General features: G+C 25.4%; 1 non-coding gene across 1 annotated transcript; it reads left to right on the top strand.

Annotated features, from left to right (window-relative positions):
* Positions 1–1473: 1473 nt before the first annotated feature.
* Positions 1474–1559, top strand: Trnay-gua (transfer RNA tyrosine (anticodon GUA)). Its single transcript is given in 2 exon segments — positions 1474–1510; positions 1524–1559. It is a non-coding gene; the product is annotated as a tRNA-Tyr (tRNA).
* Positions 1560–23351: the final 21792 nt, after the last annotated feature.

Genomic DNA, 23351 nt, shown 5'->3' with positions numbered 1-23351 from the left:
ATTAAGTAACTTTTTTTTTATGACCGGTTATTTAAAGGGTTTTCTTTATAAAGGGTATATAAATGGTAACTTTAAAGCCGTTTTTCTCGAGTTTTTAAAAATGAGCTTTAAAATCTATCTTCTCCTTCATTTTTCAAGCAATCTTCTTCAAATTTTTAGGAAATGTTCCTTACATTATGAGAATAAAACGTTATTTGTGAATTTAAATAATTTTAAAAAATAAAAATTTTATGACAAACAAAAAAAAAAAAAGTGATTTTTTATCAAATTTTTTTTTTTTTCAAAAAAAAGGTATTTTCACTTGAAATTTTTTAAAGTCACAATTAATGTTTTTTTGTTATTGTATAAAGAATAGACTGTGAAAGTTTGAAGAAGATTGCTTAAAAAATGAAGGAGGAGATAGATTTTGAATGCATTAGTCTTTTTTCGCAGTTTTAGTTTTTCCTTCCCCATAAGGAACCTGTTATGCGGCCCGACTTTGGCCGGTCATATCTCAAAAACTAATTCGAATTTTTTAAAACGGTAAAAAGCAACTTGAAGCTTAGTAAAAACTCTATAAAATAAGATCAACTTGTAAAAAACATGGCCTACCCCCCTATATGGCCTTAACCTAAGTAACAATTAAAATTCTCAACCCTATCACAATTGTTAGAAATTTTTCTCCTTCATTATTATTTGTCTGGTACAGAGTACATTTATATTTAATTTGTTTTTTCTAAAGCTTATTCAAAAAATAAATCATTTTAGTGAAAAGTGATACAAACCTAAACCCATGAAATTGTTTTTTTTTTTAACCAAAAATTTTAGTCTTAATATTAAGCTTTTCAACGAAAAATTAACACATGTCCCTACATCCACTTAATCCCATTATTCAATAAACTTTCAAGTACCCCATTAAATATTTAACTACATTAATCACTTTTTTAAAACACAAATAAAACAGAAGCACAAAGAGAGACAAGTTCGTAAATTAGAACGAAGTTTTATTGACTAATTTAATTTTGCATTATCTAGTATTGGGCCTGTTGCACTTCCTGCTGGGGCTGGGCTGGGGCGACCGGGGCTTCGACTGGAAGGTTCTTGGCCTCGGACCTGGGTCCGGTCACCGGCTCCTCTGGCTTGGGCTCAACGACGTTCACGTGGTCGGGAAGGGGGTTCTTGGGTCCGATCTTGCCGGTGGGGTCGTGGGGAAGCATGATTTTCACCTTGATTCCGATGACACCTGTGTGAAAAATTATTCATTTAAATTTGGTTCTTTTGGGGGTTTTATATGGGATTTAAGAAGCTTTTTTGCATCAGTAGTTTGGGTTAAAAGAGGTTTTCATCAACAGTTTATTATGAAGACCATCGTGGTAACATCATTGCAAAAAGAAAATACAGGCGAACTTTAGTGTTAAAAAAGGGAAATTACTATGACGTAATAATGCCCATGTTGAGCAGATTATAACCGCAATAATAAGTATTTTCTCAGCGCCTTCGATAGCTCAGTTGGTAGAGCAGTGGACTGTAGCTGAAAGTTAGAAATCCATAGGTCGCTGGTTCGACTCCGGATCGAAGGACTTTTTTTTAATGTCACAGAATATTTCTTTGGTTTAAATTTTAATTTGGGTAGCTGTCAAGTTTGCACGAGGGGACAAAATTGCACGAAGACACTTTAGCACGAGCATACAATCCTATGAGAGATTTTCGCACGGATTAATTTTTATTTTTTTTATTTTATTAATTTTAATTGTTTTATTTTTTTAAGTTTATTTACTTATTTTTTTATACTATAACTATTACCCCTAACCCTTACCCACGGTCGTTATTTTTTTTTTTTAGTTTTTTTTTTTATAACCGTTACCCTAAACCTTTCCCTCGGTCGGTAGCTTTTTTTGTTTTTAATTATTATTTTTTTTATAGTAATTTTTTTAAGTTATTTTTCTATTTTTAACTTTACTATCACTGTTACCCCTAACCCTTACCCTCAATCAGTATTTTTTTTTCTTTTTATTTTTTATTAACTAAGTTATCACTTAGTTTTTTTTCTATAGTTTTTTTTTTTTTTTGTTTTTGTTTTACTCTCGTGCAAAATATAACTCGTGCAAAATTAACCCTTGGTACAAAACAGTCTTCTTGCAATTTTTTGCCCTCGTGCAAATTTGGCTTCGTGCGAGTTTGGCTTTGTTCAATTTTGTGCACTCGTGCAATTTTGTTCTCGTGCAATTTTGTTCCCTCGTGCAGTTTATTAACCTCTTGAATTTTTGTCTTCGTGCAATTTAGACCCATTCCCAGTTAATTCAATTTATTTTTTTTTGTTGTAAATTACTTTTTCGAGCATATCGTTTTGATCAATATTATAACTTTAACAAATAGTTTTGCGGTTTTTTTTAGCATGTTAACATTATAAGGACTTTAAAATACAGAGTTATGTCATGACTTGTGTCATTTTAGAATGAACTAAGACGTTTTTCAACTCTTAATGACGTTTTCTACTTACTAATATCGCTTTAATATTTATTCAAATGTAAAAAATTATCTAATAATAGTATATTTTTGATTTGTAAAACCTTTTAAGAGAAGTTAAAATAACACCGTGTTAAAATGACATCGTTATTAAACATTTGAAAGAAATCTTAATTAATTTATGGTTTAGTTTTAATTTTTTAACCGTTTAAATAAAAACACTAACATTGAGCTATTCACTATTACAGTAATAAATATTTAGATTTGTAGCTATATTTTTATTTACGTGTAAAACGAACAAAAAATTTTATAGTATGAAAAAAAAAGCATTATTTACCAAAATTTGCAAGTAATACAGAGAATGAAAAGTACTTTGTGAAACTTTTTTAAAGCACAAAAAATTTGAATTATAACTTAAAACAATTTAAATTTTGTTATAAAAAAAATTATCAAAATATATTTATAAATTTGGTTGGGTGCACGAATTAAAATTCGGACAACTAAAATTCCAACGTTTCAAATTCTGAAAAACAGATAAAATTTAAAAAGTGAAATGTTAAAAAAAAATAAAAACTCCTTATCTAGGTCTAATAAATAACTACAATAACTTTTTTTCTTTGAAAAATTTTAAATTTTTCTAGAGATATGGCTAAAATGACTTTTAGAATATAGTAGTTTTTAGTAAATAAAGTTCTTTTTTAATACCTATAACTTTTCAAAAACAAAAATATTGTTGTAGGTATTAATTAGATCTGGGAGCCGATCATTTGTAACCCGCTATCATTTCTAACCTGATCACTTCTAACCCGATCACTTCTAACCCGATCACTTCTAACCTGATCACTTCTAACCCGATCACTTCAAACCCAATCACTTCTAACCCGATCATTTCTAACCTAATCATTTCTAACCCAATCACTTCTAACCCGATCACTTCTAACCCGATCATTTCTAACCTGATCACTTCTAACCCGATCATTTCTAATCTGATCATTTCCAACCCGATCACTTCTAACCCGATCTTTTCTAACAAGATCATTTCTAACCCAATCACTTCTAACCCAATTAAACCGATCACTTCTAACCCGATCATTTCTAACCCGATCACTTCTAACCCGATCTTTTCTAATCTGATCATTTCTAACCCGATCACTTCTAACCCGATCTTTTCTAACAAGATCATTTCTAACCCAATCACTTCAAACCCAATTAAACCCGATCATTTCTAACCCGATCATTTCTAACCCGATCGTTTCTAACCCATTTTATTTATGTTACGTTTTTATTTTTTAATCTGGATTTCATGCAAAAACAAACTAGTCTTAATGAAGTTATTAAAATAACAATTAAGAATTAAACTTTCAGTTACTTTAAAACATAATGATTTTGCTGTGTAACATAAAATTATTTTAAATATAGATTTTAATTTTAGTATTATTGTAACATAATCTTAATTTGTTTTTATTACCTCATTTTTTGATTTTTTATCCTATACATAATTTTTAGTATTTTTCTATTATTATTATTTTTTTTTCAATACACTTTAAGAAACGTTTTTCGTTAATCATATACAATTTACTAAATTGTTTACTTTAAGTATTTTGAACTCTTCTTTGTAGGATTTTTAAAAAAGCAGTGATAATTAAATTCAGTTGCATCTTATTGTAATTGACGTGACTACAATAGTTTTAACATAAGCAAATTTAAAATTAAACTCTTACAATTGTAATATCCAGATACAAAAACTTTTATTTTAAGGTTCAAAAACTACATTGAAAGTCTGACTTAAAACTTTTATTATTGCTTACTTATGTATTAACCTTTTATAGTAGGGTAGTTTTAGGTTTCATTTTAATAAATTATACAAATTGTTATGCAACTTGCATAGGCCTATTAAGATAATGGAATTCAAACAAACATTAGGAGAAGTTAAAAACTTTTGTTATATTAAGTTCAAAAGAATGGTTTTTAATAGAAACTAGCTATTAAAACACTTATGTTATATAACTTAACCGCAAAAGTTGTTATGTCGATTGACCGTCTTGATATCAATTCATTAATAAATTCCTACTTTGTTTTAGAACAAAAAAAAATGTTTAACACTAATAGTTAAACAGACAAGTTTATTTTTATAACAAGTTCGAGGGTTATTAAATCTCGCCTATGTTTTAATTGCGACTTAAATTAGTACTTTAATTGACAAACATTTCTTTAAAATTACTTTATTATGAGCAGTTGAAATAACGTAAGTAAAAACAAAATAAGTTTAAAAAAAAAAACATTTTTAAATAAAACAATAAATTAATTTTAGTTATATTAAGTATAATTAGGAGCAGAAATTTATAAAAACTCCGTTAAGTTATTTGTTTCTTTTAATCAAATATTTTTCCAGACGATTATTACACAAAACATATTTATTTTTTATTCATTACAGTAAAGCAGCTTGCAGTCTATTGACTTTTTTCTCGGTGGTTTTTTGCACCTCTAAATTTATATAGATATGATGAGCTTTTTCTTTATTAAAAGCTTAAACCTATATAATAGGTTTCACAATACAAACTAGTTTTATTATTTTGTTATAAGTTATATAGTTTAATCTACTAATTAATATTTACATTTCATATTTAATGATCGCTATGTAATCTATAAGTTTTTGTGTTTTTGAAAAACTGTAAAACAATAACTTTTAAAAGATATCAAGAAAATTATTTTAGAAATATCTATTATTAATCGTGAGAATAATCGTGTATTTGCAATTTTAACTTTTTATAAAAAATGTAAATTTATTTTGCCCTACATAAGTTTTATTTCAAAAGAAAAAGAAAAAATGTGTATTAATAAGTTTTTGACACTAAACTTTCATAGTTAAGTTTATTAATTAAACTTAATTACAGTTAATTTTTATATACAATTTACCAGTTGATTTAAGAATTGAAATTAAATTAAAGTTTGAGTTAATGACAAGTTCTAAGCATTTAAAAATACTTCTACCTCTACTTTTGGCTTTGTATTAAACAGTATACACTTTCGTTTAAAAAACTTAGAATTTAATGATATTAATTTTAAATAAAACCACCATTACAATTACTAAATTTTATTAACTGTATTATTTAAATTTTCATAAACGCTGATATTAATATTTTTTAAAAGTTGTATTTCGTATAAATTCTCCCTGAATTTAAAGGCAAATTGACAATCCGGTTTCTACACTTAAAAATATATATTAACCATATAGAATCATTTCAAAAGAAAGTACAGAATAGACTTTAACAGCTGCAATACTCAATATATTCCTTACATTGACGACTATCAAAACTTAATATTTAATCTTTAGAATACAAAATACTTATACTTTTCCTAATGCTTTTTAAATAATTAACTACACTAAATTATAATCCAATTTTAAGCCTTAGTGTCAAAACAATAAACGAACCAATTAATATCAACAATTAAATTTTAAACAAAAGCTATCTGAACATTATTATTGTAAGTTTATTGTCATACGAAGGACCCAGGCATCAAAACCTAGGCCACTTATACAGAAAGACATACAACAAAAAGACAAAAATAAACCAAAATTGTACATTAAAAATGAAAAAAAATGAGTTTAACTAATTAAAGTTTAAAAATTAACATAAAAACAGAAAAATTATAACACATAATTTATAATTCCGGTGCTTCCGAAAAGAGAACAACAATATCCTACTTCAACTTCACCCGAACAAATGGTTTTACTCCAAAACTGGTTTCACTTTCATTCGAACAACTGGCTTCACATTATTTCAATAACTGGTTCAGCCTTCATTTGAGTAACTGGTTTAACTTTTATCCATACAACTAGTTTCACTTTTATTCGTATAACTAGAACATTAGGTTTTATTTTAAACAAAATAAACTAAACATCTTAATAAAACAATTTTGTTGAGATAATTTTGTTTTTAAAACAAATCCTTATCTTAAATAAATAATAAATTAATATATTATTACAGATCGGCTAAATAAATATCAGGTTAGATATGATCGAGTTAGAAACGATCGGGTTAGAAATGATCGGGTTAGATATGATCGGGTTAGAAATGATCGGGTTAGAAATGATCGGGTTTAATTGGGTTAGAAGTGATTGGGTTAGAAAAGATCTTGTTAGAAATAATCAGGTTAGAAGTGATCGGGTTAGAAATGATCGAGTTAGAAGTGATCGGGTTAGAATTGATCGGGTTAGAAATGATCGTGTTAGAAGTGATTGAGTTAGAAGTGATCGGGTTAGAAATGATCGTGTTAGAAATGATCGGGTTAGAAGTGATCGGGTTAGAAACGATCGGATTAGAAGTGATCGGGTTAGAAGTGATCGGGTTAGAAGTGATCGGGTTAGAAATGATCGGGTTAGAAATGATAGGGTTAGAAGTGATCGGGTTAGAAGTAATCGGGTTAGAAGTTATCGGGTTAGAAGTGATCGAGTTAGAAGTGATCGGGTTAGAAATGATCGGGTTAGAAGTGATCGGGTTAGAAATGATCAGGTTAGAAATGATAGCGAGTTAGAAATGATAGTAAACCTCATTTGGAGCCGATCATTTCTAACCCGCTATCATTTCTAACCCGATCACTTCTACCCCGATCATTTCTAACCCGATCATTTCTAACCCGATCATTTCTAACCCGATCACTTCTAACCCGATCATTTCTAACTCGATCACTTCTAACACGATTACTTCTAACCCGATCATTTCTAACCCGATCACTTCTAACCCGATCATTTCTAACCCGATCACTTCTAACCCGATCACATCTAACACGATCATTTCTAACCCGATCACTTCTAACCTGATCACTTCTAACCCGATCACTTCTAACACGATCATTTTAACCCGATCATTTCTAACCCGATCATTTCTAACCCGATCATTTCTTACCCGATCATTTCTAACCCGATCACTTCTAACCCAATCACTTCTAACCTGATAACTTCTAGCCTAATCGTTTCTAGTCCGATCGTTTCTAACCTATTTTACTTGTTTATTAACACTTCTTTGTATTAAGGATTTAATGCAAAAACCATTAAATGTTAATAAAGTAATTAAACCAATAAAAAAATATTCAATTTTTATTTTTTTATAATATAATGATTTAATTTGTTACGTAAAAAATAATTTTTGTATATTTTTTTTTAGTGTTAACTTAACATAATATTAATTTATTTTGTTTACCACATTTTTTGAGTTGTATAAACGAATTTATTAACTTATATTTATAATTCATACATAATGATCGCTAAATAATATAAAGTTTTTGTGTTTTTGTAAATCTGTAAAATAGTAACTTTTAAGACATATCAAAAAAAACATTAAAGAAGTTTTTACCATTAATCGTGTAAAATTATTTTTGGAATTTTAAATTTCTAAAACTTTTAAATTTTTATTAAAAATGTAAATTTATTTTGCTTTATATACAACATATTTTTAAAGAAATATGAAAAATCAAAATATTAAGTTTTCGATACTTAACTTTAATGTTTAAGTTTATTATATAATATTTCTTATTTAATCTTTAGATATAATTTACCATTGGCTAAAAGAAAGAAAATCTAATCGTTTACCTCTACTTTTTACTTTGTGCTATACAGTATACACTTTCGTTTTAAGAACTTATGATTTAATGATAATAATTTTTAATTAAATTACTATACTAATTATTACTACTAAATTTTTTTAACTGTATTATTTTAAGTTTCATATATACTCATACTAAATGAAAAATGGTATTTCGTTTAAATTTTCCCTAAATTTGAATGCAACTTGCCAGTCTTGTCTCCATATTTAAAATTTATACTAACCATATAGAATCTCTTCAAGAAAAAGTAAAGAATAGTCTTTAACCACTGCAATGCTCATTATATTTCTTACATTGACGATTATCAAAACTTAATCTTTAATCTGTAGAATTCAGAAGACTTCTACTTTTCCTAATGCTTTTAAAACTAAAAACTACAGTTAATTTATAATCAATTTTTGAACTTTATTAAAATAATTAATTAATTACCACGAAAATTACAACAAAGTCATATATATTTTTCAGTTTAAATGTGGACTTAGCTTTTAAACAAAACTAATCTTTACATAAAGTTGAACAAGTTTGATTAAAATAAGATAATTTATATTAGAAACTATCTGTAGTTTAACAAATTTTGTACATATGAGCCATTCATTTAATATGTAGGATTTTGTTCATACTATAGTTTGATTTTATTGTAATTGCCTTTCCTATGTAAATAATAAATCATTTTCTAATGTTTCCGATAAATGTTTATTTAAACTGTATTATTAATGTGCTTTAGACTTAAGGTTTTAAATTTAGTGGTTAGTCAATGTATTTAAATTTTTCGATTATGCTTTGGCAGAGCTACAAAAAATGATAAAAAAACAATTTAATACCAAACAGTTGCACAAATGAGCAGAGTCTAACTCTAAAAGTTAGGATGTGAAAATCTGGTAGATGTATAAACTAGAAGAAGTTTTATTCATAAGTTTTTGTAGTTTGTTTAAATTCTGACACTGTAGTATATTCTAAATGAATTTCATAAGAGTAATACTGAACATTATTTCAATGTAGAAGTGCTTGATTAAGACTACTTTGCTGTTTCTGAACTAAATTCATAGAAGAAATTTGCTAAATTGTCTCAATATGTATTGCTGAATTTTGCAGAGAAGGTTGTTTGTTGAAAAGAAATTAAAGTTAATTCTAAAAAGAAAGGTTAAGCAGCTGTGTTTTGTTTTATTGCAACTTACTGATCGTTGAAAGAGTTGATATTTAAATTGCTTATTATAAAATAAAAACTGGGTTTGTTAAAAAAAAATTTCTTCGAATCATAAGTAACTTAATTAGTCTTATACTAAGTGTTGATTTTTTTTTTTGCTGTTAAAAAAAACTGTAGTTTTTGGTTGTAAGATATATAAATTTTTGTCTCTTTGTTATGTGCTATTTAGTTTAAGCTGCCCAGATTATTATGTGTGGGTCTAGCGTAAGAAAAAATAAACTTCCAATAACAATAAATATCAAAAAATTGAATTTTTATAAAGCTATCTAAACATTAAGTTTTACTTTAAACAAAATATACTAAATTTCGATAAAAAAAAACAACTGTGTTGAGATTTTTTTGTTTTAAAAATAAATCTTTAATTTACTTCAATAAAACATAAACATATTTATACAGACCGAATAAATAATAGTCGGGTTAGAAACGATCAAGTTAGAAATGATCGGGTTAGAAATGATCGGGTTAGATATGATCGGGTTAGAAATGATCGGGCTAGAAATGATAGTGTTTAATCGTTAGAAGTAATCGGGTTAGAAGTGATCGGGTTAGAAATGATCGTGCTAGAAGTGATCGGGTTAGAAATGATCGGGTTAGAAGTGATCGTGTTAGAAGTGATCGGGTTAGAAGTGATCGGGTTAGAAATGATCGGATTAGAAGTGATCGTGTTAGAAGTGATCGGGTTAGAAATGATCAGGTTAGAAGTAATCGGGTTAGAAATGATCGGGTTACAAGTGATCGGGTTGGAAATGATCGGTTTAGAAATGATCGGGTTAGAAGTGATCGGGTTAGAAATGATTGGGTTAAAAGTGATTGGGTTAGAAATAATCGGGTTAGAAATGATCAGGTTAGAAATGATCGGGTTAGAAGTGATCGGATTAGAAATGATCGGGTAAGAAATGATAGCGAGTTAGGAATGATAGTAAACCCTTTTCATTGTATTAAATTTTATCAATAATTAGCAAAGTTTGTTTAAATTGTAAGCTTTTAAGAAAGTTAATAAAAAAAGATTATAAACATAAGAATTTTAATTTTACTTTTTTTTAGTTTTTTAATTATAAGTTAAACTCATAGTGTTAACAAAAATTAAATATCTCTTTATGTTAAAATTTAGTTTTCCAACAACTATAATTTTTGACACAAAATTTGCCTAAAAAATGTTTTCAGGTTTATATTTTAAAGACTTCTTCATAGTTGTAAAACTTTGTAAACTTTTATCAATGATATATCAAATTACTTTAGACTTTGTATTAAGTTAAACTAAATTATTATTCAAACCATGATAAGGTAGAAAACCTTGAAAAATCGCATGCTTATCTACAGAGGAAACTTTTAAAATTTTTGCTCATCTTATTTCTCTGAATAGCCAGCAGTATAAGTTTTTGTAATTTATACAAAAACTTTAGTCAATTCGATAGTGTAGCTCGATAGGCTAATGGTCAGCTGCGCGTCAAAAGAAGCAAAGGTCATGTGTTCGAGTCTAATGAGAGTCACATTGTGTCAAACTACGCATCGTGCTTATTGCTAACCTGGGACCTGGTTATAAAATTAACTTAACCGATTCTGTGTTAGCAAAGAGCAAGGTAGCAATAAATCTTCAAAGTGACACATTTTTCATTTATATATTTTATATCATTATTAAAAACTGTCTCATATGATAATTAAATGTTGTACTACGTTTAATACAGACTTTATTATACATTTATAGGGTACTCACTAAAAATTTTTACTTTTAATTTTATTTTAAGTAAATTGTTTATTATTTAAAGCATTTAGTTTCCAGGGACAAAGGCTTCCATTTAAACAAGTTTTTTTAAATAAAGGGCTTCCGTCCAATAATCAACCAAACCATCTTAATCTTTGAAATATGAAGATAAATGGTTCTCTTATTTCGACATTCAATATGAGGTGTGCGCAACCTATACATAAAAAACATATTTTTTTTAATGTTTAAGACAAAACTTGGATACTAAATTTTAATAACTCAAAAATTGTTGCTAAATAAAGCTAAAAAATTTAGTCATTTCTACAAACCCGATGGAATGCATATTTTATATGCTCTTCAATTGTCAAAATGTTGATTGTTTGAATGCTGAGTGTCACGAAGTCATTCAACCATATCACAAATAATCCAGGCAATTTTATCATTATTCTGGAAGAAAGTAATTTTAACGACCTATAGACTGAGAAATATAGACACCTATTGTATATACATATCTGCTTGTATATTTTTTTGTGTTCTTTGGTGGTTTAAGAAAAAAAACTATTTTTTGATCTATATTTAGATATTTTAATATTAGTTTACACTTTATAGTTAACATTAGTCAAAGTTTGAGTAAAAATTTCACTTAAACTAGTTTTAAATTTTATTCATTCCAAGTTAATTATAAAAAAAATTTATATTTTTAAAATATTGTTGTAATTTTCGTGTTTTTAGTTATGATTTATATACTGTATTGTGAAATAGAATCTAGTATTTATTTGGTAAAAATTAGAACAAGTAGCGTTTAATTATGATGGCTAGTACTAAATAGCTATGTGTATCACAATACACCGGTAAGTTCTGAACTTTTTTTTTTAATAATGTTTTTAACTAATAATTTTTAGGCGAATTTTAATTTTAGTCTTAAGGTTTTTTTAAGTGTATAAAACATAAAACAATGTTTTTATGTTTTTAACTTCACAGAGTATTAAGGTTAGTTATATTATTATGTCTGATTGTGATATAAAGTTTTTTTAGTATAATCTAACAATCCTAAAAGTGTTTTTAAAACAATAAGACACTAAATAAATTTGTTTGTCATTTAAATTTATATTTTTTCATATACTATAAACTAATTCTAAAAAAAGTAGTTTTATATATATAATTTTATTAACAACTTTGACTTGGTAGAAATCTTAAAGAGTAATTTCGCAGTTAGTTAAAGTAAACTATATTTCATTAAGATTAACAAATTCTTTATTAGATTGAAAAACATAAACAGACTTATAAAATGTCTATATTTAAACTGATACTTTACTTTTTACAGCAATTTACATACAAAATTTTTTAAGAAACTAAAAATAACTGTTTATAAAATATGGTTTCGAATTATTTATCTAAGAATAAGAAATTAAAATACATTAAAAATAAACAAGTAATCGAATATCGCAGTACAAACAATCTTAAATTAACTTTTAAAACCATCAACTCATTTTAGTATGAGTTTTAAATCAAACGTATTTTAGTGACAAATTTATTTATTAAACTTAGTAATACTTTTAAAAATTGTCTAAGATATCATTTTTTAATTGGTTTTAAAATCTAAACTTCAGTACTATTTTTACAGTAATCTTTTGACTTCATATTTAAGCTAGAGTTTTTAAAATTTGTATAACAGAGTATTTTTTTCTTTTAGTTTACTAAATCTTTTCATTGTATTAAATTTTATTAATAATTAGCAAGGTTTGTTTAAATTGTAAACTTTTAAGAAAACTAATAAAAAAAGATTATAAACATATATTTTTTAATTTAATTTTTTCCTATTTATTTTATTATAAGTGAAACTTATAGTGTTAACAGTAATTAAATCTCTCTTTATGTTAAAACTTAGTTTTCCCACAACTATAAGTTTTGACACAAAAATTGCCTAAAAAAAGTTTTCAGGATTATATTTTAACAACTTCTTCATAGTTGTAAAACTTTGTAAACCTTTTTCAATGATATATCAAACTACTTTAGACTTTGTATTAAGTGAAACTATATTGTTATTCAAACCATGATAAGGTAGAAAATCTTGAAAAATTGCATGCTTTATCTACAGAACAAACTTTTTAAATTTTTGCTCATCTTATTTCTCTGAATAGCAAGCAGTATAAATTTATGTAATTTATAAAAAAAACTTTAGTCAAATCTATAGTGTAGCTTGAAAAGCCAATTGTCAGCTGCGCCTCACAAGAAGCAAAGGTCATGTGTTCGAGTCCAATGAAAGGTCACATTGTGTCAAATTATGCATCATGCTTATTGCTAACCTGGGACCTGGTTATAAAATTAACTTAACCGATCCTGTGTTAGCAAAGAGCAAGGTAGCAATAATTCTTCATAGTGACAGATTTTTTATTTATATATTTTATATCATTATCAAAAACTGTCTCATATGATAATTAAATGTTGTATTACGTTTAATATAGACTTTATTATACATTAATAGGGTACTCACTAAAAATTTTTATTTCAATTTTATTTTAAGTAACTCGTTTATTATTTTAAGCATTAAGTTTCCGGGGACAAAGGCCTCCATTTAAACAAGTTTTTTAAATAAAGGGCTTCCGTCCAATAATCAACCAAACAATCTTAATCTTTGAAATATCAAGATAAATGGTTCTCTTATTTCGACATTCAATATGAGGTGTGCGCAACCTATACATAAAAAACATTTTTTTTTTTAATGTTGAAGACAAAATTTGAATACTAAATTTTAATAACTCAAAAATGCTTGCTAAATATAGCTAAAAAATTAAGTCATTTTTACAAACCCGATGGAATGCATATTTTATATGCTCTTCTTTTGTCAAAATATTGAGTGTTTGAATGCTTAGTGTCACGAAGTCATTCAACCAGATCACAAATAATCCAGGCCATATCATCATTATTCTGGTAAAAAGTAATTTTAACGACCTATAGACTGAGAAATATAGACATCTATTGTATATACATAACTGCTTGTACATCTTATAGTGTTCTTTGGTGGTTTAAGAAAAAAACTATTTTGTGATCTATAATTAGATATTTTAAAGTTTGTTTACACTTTATAGTTAACATTAGTAAAAGTTTGAGAAAAAAATTCACTTAAACAAGTTTTAAATTTTATTCATTCCAAGTTAGTTATATAAGAAATTTATATTTTTGAAATAGTATTCTAATTTTCGTGTTTTTAGTTATGATTTATATAACGTATACTGAAATAGAATCTAGTATTTAATAGGTAATAACTATATTAAGTAGCGTTTAGTTATGATGTCTAGTACTAAATAGCTATGTGTATCACAAAACACCGGTAGGATCTGAATTTTTTTTTTAATAATGTTTTAAACTTATAATTTTTAGGTAAATTTTAGTTTTAGTCTTAAGGTTTTTTTTAAGTGTATAAATCATAAAACAATGTTTTTATGTTTTTCTCTTCACAGAGTATTAAGGTTAGTTATATTATGTCTAATTGTATTATAAAGTTTTTTTAGTATAATTTAACAATCCTAAAAATGTTTTTGAACAAAAAGACATTGAATAAATTTGTTTGTCATTCAAATTAATATTTTTCATATAATATAAACTAATTATAACAAAAATAGTTTTATATAGATAAATTTATTAACAACTTTGACTTGGTAGAAATCTTAAAGAGTAATTTCGTAGTTAGTTAAAGTAAACTATATTTCATTAAGATTTACATATTATTACTAAATAGAGCTAAGAAATTTAGTCATTTTTACAAAACCGATGGAATGCATATTTTATATGCCCTTCAATTGTCAAAATATCGCGTGTTTGAATGCTGAGTGTCACGAAGTCATTTAACCAGAACACAAATAATCCAGGCCATATAACCATTATTATATTAGAAAGTAATTTTAACGACCTATAGACTGAGAAGTATAGACACCTATTGTATATACATAACTGCTTTTATATCTTTTAGTGTTCTTCGGTGGTTTAAGAAAAAAAAACTATTTTTTGACCTATACTTAGATGTTCTAAAGTTGGTTTACAAATTATAGTTAACATTAGTTAAAGTTTGATAAACATTTCACTTAAACTAGTTTTAAATTTTATTCATTCCAAGTTAATTATAAAAGTAATTTATATTTTTGAAATAGTATTGTAATATTCGTGTTTTTAGTTATGATTTATATAATGTATTCTGAAGTAGAATCTAGTATTTATTAGATAATAATTAAAATAAGTAGCGTTTAATTATGATCGCTAGTACTAAATTGCTATGTGTATCACAATACACCGGTAAGTTCTGAATTTTTTTTTTAATATTGTTTTAAAATAATAATTTTTAGGTGAATTTTAGTTTTAGTCTTAAGGTTTTTTTAAGTCTATTAAACATAAAACAATGTTTTTATGTTTTTGTCTTCACATAGTATTAAAGTTAGTTATATTATTATGTCTGATTGTATTATAAAGTTTTTTTAGTGTAATTTAACAATCTTAAAAATGTTTTTAAAACAATAAGAAACTAAATAAATTTGTTTGATAAAGATTACTCTAAAAATAGTACTGAAGTTTAGATTTTAGAATCAATTGAAAATGATATACTAGACAATTTTGAAAAGTATTACAAAGTTTAATAGATAAATCTATTACTTAAAAAAGGTTGATTTAAAACTCATACTAAAATGAATCAATAGTTTTATATAGATAAGTTTATTAACAACTTTGACTTGGTAGAAATCTTAAAGAGTAATTTCGCAGTTAGTTAAAGTAAACTATATTTCATTAAGATTAACATATTCTTTATTAGATTGAAAAACATAAACATACTTATAAAATGTCTATATTGAAACTGATACTTTACTTTTTACAGCTATTTACATACACAATTTTTTAAGAAACTAAAAATAACTGTTTATAAAATATGGTTTTGAATTATTTATCTGATAATAAGAAATTAAAATACATTAAAAATAAACAAGTAATCGAATATCGCAGTACAAACAATCTTAAATTAACTTTTATAACTATCAATTTATTTCAGTATGAGTTTTAAATCAATCTTTTTTTAGTGATAGATTTATTTATTAAACTTTGTAAAACTTGTAAAAATTGTCTAGTATATCATTTTTCAATTGGTTCTAAAATCTAAACTTTAGTACTATTTTTAGAGTAATCTTTTGACTTCATAATCTAGCTAGAATTTTTAACATTTGTTTAACAAAATGTTTTGTTCTTTTATTTTACTTAATCTTTTCATTGTATTAGATTTTATCAATAATTAGCAAGGTTTGTTTAAATTGTAAACTTTTAAGAAAATTAATAAAAAAAGGTTATAAACATATCTTTTTTAATTTTACTTTTTCCTAGTTATTTTATTATAAGTTAAACTTATAGTGTTAACAGTAATTAAATCTCTCTTTATGTTAAAGTTTAGTTTTCCCACAACTATAAGTTTTGACACAAAAGTTGCCTAAAAAATGTTTTCAGGTTTATATTTTAAAGACTTCTTCATAGTTGTAAAACATTGTAAACCTTTTTCAATGATATATCAAATTACTTTAGACTTTGTATTAAGTGAAACTATATTATTATTCAAACCATGATAAGGTAGAAAACCTTGAAAAATTGCATGCTTTATCTACAGAAGAAACTTTTAAAGTTTTTGCTCATCTTATTTCTCTGAATAGCAAGCAGTATAAATTTATGTAATTTATAAAAAAAAACTTTAGTCAATTCTAAAGTGTAGCTGGGTAGGCTAATGGTTAGCTGCGCGTCACAGGAAGCAAAGGTCATGTGTTCGAGTCCAATGAGAGTCACATTGTGTCAAATTATGCATCGTGCTTATTGCTAACCTGGGACTTGGTTATAAAAATTAACTTAACTGGTTCTGTAATAGCAAAGAGCAAGGTAGCAATAAATCTTCAAAGTGACACATTTTTTATTTATATATTTTATATCATTATCAAAAACTGTCTCATATGATAATTAAAAGTTGTATTTCGTTTAAAATAGACTTTATTATACATTTATAGGGTACTCACTAAAAATGTTTATTTTTAATTTTATTTTAAGTAACTTAGTTAATATTTAAAGCATTTAGTTTCCAGGGACAAAGGCCCCCATTTAATCAAATTTTTCAAATAAAGGGCTTCCGTCCAATATTCAACCAATTCATCTTAATTTTTGAAATATGAAAATAAATGGTTCTCTTATTTCGACATTCAATATGAGGTGTGCGCAACATATACATTAAAAAAATGTTTTTTTTTTTTAATGTTGAAGTCAAAATTTGGAGACTCAATTTTCACAACTCAAAAATGCTTTCTAAATAAAGCTAAGAAATTTAGTCATTTTTGCAAAACCGATGGAATGCATATTTTATATGCTCTTTAATTGTCAAAATATCGAGTAATTGAATGCTGAGTGTCACGAAGTCATTTAACCAGAACACAAATAATCCAGGCCATATTATCATTATTATGGTAGAAAGTAATTTTATCGACCTATAGACTGAGAAATATAGACACCTATTGTATATACATAACTGCTTGTAAATCTTTTAGTGTTCTTTGGTGGTTAAAAAAAAAACTATTTTTTGACCTATACTTAGATGTTTTAAAGTTTGTTCACACTTTATAGTTAACATTAGTTAAAGTTTGATAAAAATTTCACTTAAACTAGTTTTAAATTTTATTCATTCCAAGTTAAATATAAAAGAAATTTATATTTTTGATATAGTATTGTAATATTCGTGTTTTTCGTTATGATTTATATAATGTATTCTGAAGTAGAATCTAGTATTTATTAGATAATAATTAAAATTAGTAGCGTTTAATTATGATCGCTAGTACTAAATAGCTATGTGTATCACAATACACCAGTAAGTTCTAAAATTTTTTTTAATAATGTTTTAAACTAATAATTTTTAGGTAAATTTTAGTTTTAGTCTCAAGGTTTTTTTAAGTGTATAAATCATAAAACAATGTTTTTATGTTTTTGTCTTCACAGAGTATCAAGGTTAGTTATATTATTATGTCTGATTGTATTATAAAGTTTTTTTAGTGTAATTTAACAATCCTAAAAATGTTTTTGAAACAAAAAGACACTAAATAAATTTGTTTGTCATTTAAATAATTATTTTTTCATATACTATAAACTAATTATAACAAAAATAGTTTTATATAGATAAGTTTATTAACAACTTTGACTTGGTAGAAATCTTAAAGAGTAATTTCGCACTTAGTTAAAGTAAACTATATTTCATTAAGATTAACATATTCTTTATTAGATTGAAAAACACAAACAGACTTATAAAATGTCTATATTGAAACTGATACTTTACTTTTTACAGCTATTTACATAAACAACTTTTTAAGAAACTAAAAACAACTGTTTATAAAATATGGATTTGAATTATTTATCTGCGAATAAGAAATTAAAATACATTAAAAATAAACAAGTAATCGAATATCGCAGTACAAACAATCTTAAATTAACTTTTAAAACTATCAATTCATTTTAGTATGAGTTTTAAATCAACCTTTTTATAGTGATAGCTATATTTATTAATCTTTGTAATACTTTTAAAAATTGTCTAGTATATCATTTTTAAATTGATTCTAAAATCTAAATTTCAGTACTATTTTTACAGTAATCTTTTGACTTCATATTCTAGCTAGAGTCTTTAATAATTGTTTAACAAAATGTTTTTTTCTTTTATTTTACTTAATCATTTCATTGTATTAAATTTTATCAATAATTTGAAAGGTTTGTTTAAACTGTAAGCTTATAAGAAAACTAATAAAAAAAGATTATAAACATATATTTTTTAATTTAATTTTTTCCTATTTATTTTATTATAAGTTAAATTTATATTGTTAACAGTAATTAAATGTCTCTTTATGTTAAAATTTAGTTTTCCCACAACTATAAGTTTTGACACAAAAGTTGCCTAAAAAAAGTTTTCAGGTTTATATTTTAAAGACTTCTTCATAGTTGTAAAACTTTGTAAACCTTTTTCAATGATATATCAAATTACTTTAGACTTTGTATTAAGTGAAACTATAATATTATTCAAACCATGACAAGGTAGAAAACCTTGAAAAATTGCATGTTTTATACAGAAGAAACTTTTAAAGTTTTTGCTCATCTTATTTCTCTGAATAGCAAGCAGTATAAATTTATGTAATTTATAAAAAAAAAACTTTAGTCAATTCTATAGTGTAGCTGGGTAGGCTAATGGTTAGCTGCGCGTCACAAGAAGCAAATGTCATGTGTTTGAGTCCAATGAGAGTCACATTGTGTCAAATTATGCAGTGTGCTTATTGCTAACCTGGGACCTGGTTATAAAATTAACTTAACCGGTTCTGTGTTAGCAAAGAGCAAGGTAGCAATAAATCTTCAAAGTGACACATTTTTTATTTATATATTTTATATCATTATCAAAAACTGTCTCATATGAAATTTAAAAGTTGTATTACGTTTAATACAGACTTTATTATACATTTATAGGGTACTCACTAAAAATTTTTAATTTTTAATTTTATTTTAAATAACTTAGTTTATATTTAAAGCATTTAGTTTCCAGGGACAGAGGCCCCCATTTAATCAAGTTTTTCAAATAAAGGGCTTCCGTCCAATAATCGACCAAATCATTTTTATCTTTAAAATATGATGTACAGAAATCTAAGACAAAATTCATTCAAAAACATCTTTATTAAAGCAACAAACAAGTAAAATCGATTTCGGCTAACGCTTTTCAATTACTTTAGTTAGCAACTAATTTTAAGATTAAATTTTGAGTATATAAATAGTTAGAGGTTACATCAGAAAAATCAATTAACACTAATTAGCTTAATTGAGCAAAATTAATTAGACATTCACTATTCATAAATGCATATATAAAAACAGTTTATCAGTAATTTAACTAAGATAAACAACATTAAAAATAAAAATAAAATAAAAATAAGCGACAAAATTCAAATAAAATCTATAACAACTTATAAAGATTAGATTTATAAACGTATTGTTGCTTACACAATTTAGGTTTACATGTTTTTATAAATAGAGATTCTAAAACACTAAGGTGATAATCGTTACGAGCTTTACTTAAAATTGAAAAGTTACTATCACTATAGTTCTTTGCGCAATCCGAATTGTTTAATAAGTGTTCAGCTATCGCTGATGATCTATTAGATGGTTTTTTTAAACCAGTGTCCATCCATCTTCTGAGGGAATTAAAAACGTGTTGGTCCCTTCTAATATGGAATCTTTGAGACGTTCTGCCAATGTACTCACTGTCACAGTGGCACTTGTACATATAAATAATTTTGCTTTTTTCCTGATCGGCAGTACGGTCTTTGCAAATTCCACTTAAGGGCTTTCTTGTAGCATGACTGATTCTTAGTTGTACAGAGTTAAAAGTGGAGTTTACAGTGTATTTTACAGTCTTTTCTAGAGCAGTTGCTACTTTACCGAGATATGGCAATCTCAAATATACAGGGCATTTTCTAGGACCAAATTTAACCGGTTTTTCAAATTTTGAGATTGTATTGTTAATTGTCTTTCTGACTATATGCGATGGATAACCAAGAGCTTCAAAAATATTTTTTATTTTATCTAATTCCTCTTCAAACAACTTTTTCGAGCAAATCTTGTGTGCTCTGAATACCAAACAAGAGATTAAACCGAGTTTTTGAGATAAAGGGCAGAATGACTGAAATGGAATATATTGACCAGCAAATGTAGGTTTTCTGTACACAGTGGTAAGCAACTCGGAAGATGTACGCAACAGATGTACATCCAAGAAAGGTAAGCAATTGTCTTTTTCTTTTTCAATAGTAAATTTTAAATTTGGGTGTAAATTCGAAATTTTGCTAAATAATTCATCAATATTATATTCATCATTGTAAGACACAAAAATTTAAAATATGAAAATAAATAGTTCTCTTATTTCGACATTCAATATGAGGTGTGCGCAACGTATACATAAAAAACATGTTTTTTTTTAATGTTGAAGACAAAATTTGGAGACTTAATTTTCACAACTCAAACATGCTTTCTAAATAAAGCTAAGAAATTTAGTCATTTTTACAAAACCGATGGAATGCATATTTTATATGCTCTTCAATTGTCAAAATATCGCGTGTTTGAATGCTGAGTGTCACGAAGTCATTTAACCAGAACACAAATAATCCAGGCCATATAACCATTATTATGGTAGAAAGTAATTTTATCGACCTATAGACTGAGAAATATAGACACCTATTGTATATACATAACTGTTTGTATATCTTTTAGTGTTCTTTGGTGGTTTAAGAAAAAAACTATTTTTTGACCTATACTTAATTGTTTTAAAGTTTGTTTACACTTTATAGTTAACATAAATTAAAGTTTGATAAACATTCACTTAAACTAGTTTTAAATTTTATTCATTCCAAGTTAATTATAAAAGAAATTTGTATTTTTGAAATAGTATTGTAATATTCGTGTTTTTAGTTATGATTTATATAATGTATTCTGAAATAGAATCTAGTATTTATTAGATAATAATTAAAATAAGTAGCGTTTAATTATGATGGCTAGTACTAAATAGCTATGTGTATCACAATACACCGGTAAGTTCTGAACTTTTTTTTTAATAATGTTTTAAACTAATAATTTTTAGGTGAATTTTAGTTTTAGTCTTTAGGTTTTTTTAAGTGTATAAAACATAAAACAATGTTTTTATGTTTTTGTCTTCACAGAGTATCAAGGTTAGTTATATTATTATGTCTGATTGTATTAAAAAGTTTTTTTAGTATAATTTAACAATCCTAAAAATGTTTTTGAAACAATAAGACACTAAATAAATTTGTTTGATAAAGATTAGTCTAAAAATAGTACTGAAGTTTAGATTTTAGAATCAGTTAAAAAATGATATACTAGACAATTTTTAAAAGCATTACAAAGTTTAATAAATAAATCTATCACTAAAAAAAGGTTGGTTTAAAACTCATACTAAAATGAATTGATAGTTTTATATAGATAAGTTTATTAACAACTTTGACTTAGTAGAAATCTTAAAGAGTAATTTCGCAGTTAGTTAAAGTAAACTATATTTCATTAAGATTAACATATTCTTTATTAGATTGAAAAACACAAACAGACTTATAAAATGTCTATATTGAAACTGATACTTTACTTTTTACAGCTATTTACATAAACAATTTTTTAAGAAACTAAAAACAACTGTTTATAAAATATGGATTTGAATTATTTATCTGCGAATAAGAAATTAAAATACATTAAAAATAAACAAGTAATCGAATATCGCAGTACAAACAATCTTAAATTAACTTTTAAAACTATCAATTCATTTTAGTATGAGTTTTAAATCAACCTTTTTTTAGTGATAGATTTATTTATTAAACTTTGTAATAATTTACGATCAATTATTTTCATCTATTCTACAAAACAGTTCTTATAAATAAGTTTTGTAAGTAATAGAAAATACAAAAAAATCATTGTAGTAGAAATTCTGTAGTTATTAGTGTTAAATAAAGTTTAAAACCTGTTAAAAAATAGTTAAAATGAGAATAGTATAGTGTACCATGTCTTAACATTAACAATTTTTTCTAAAAAGCAAGATTCAAAGTTTTTTCTCTATCTGTTTGTGTGCTTTGTTTACTTTTAATTATTTTTTAAAGCAAAAATAGTGTTTATATGAATGTTTTTTTTATTTCTAAACTTCAAGAAAAAACAAGTATTTTTTATAAAAGAGCCGTAAATTTAAATCTAGGTGACATTTTTAACCTATTTCGGTCTTTATAAGACTCATTTAAAAAGTGACGTGCCGGTAAAAAACCAAGTAGTCTAACCAAAAAATTACAAATTTTGTGCGTTTAAATGCAATGCTAAACTGTAAATATCGTCAAAATACTATAGTACACTTGATTTATTCAATTAACATTTAATATAAGATAAAATAGAAATTTTAAAAAATTTGCTTACTACGTTTAATACAATCAAAAAGAATTCTAAACTAATTTTGTAATAACTGAAACAAATTAGTTTTTTTACTATAGGGTTTAATTAGTCAATAAAATTTATTATTGAAATATTAAAGTAAAGTTAATTGATTAGTTAAAAGTTAATCTATTTAAAGTTAATAAAACACAATTGTGTTTTAAATTGAATTTCTCTTAAACTTTGTGATTACTCCCATAAACGATTATAAAAAATAATGAAACTTCTTATATTGTTAAATGTAGTGATTTTTAAGCTTTAGGCTTATTTAAAGGTAAAATATTTTCAACAATTTACTGTATAAAACCTTTCTAAAAATCAATTTTTATTTATTTTGCAAAATTGTCACCGATAATAGAACTTATTATACAATTATTAATTCAGCATTTGTACGAG

This window comes from Thalia democratica, chromosome 3, assembly GCF_965202585.1.
Source record: "Thalia democratica chromosome 3, ktThaDemo2.hap1.1, whole genome shotgun sequence".
NCBI classification, from domain to species: domain Eukaryota; kingdom Metazoa; phylum Chordata; class Thaliacea; order Salpida; family Salpidae; genus Thalia; species Thalia democratica.
Note: the sequence above shows the minus strand (reverse complement) of the source record. Positions and strands in the feature narration are given on the sequence as shown.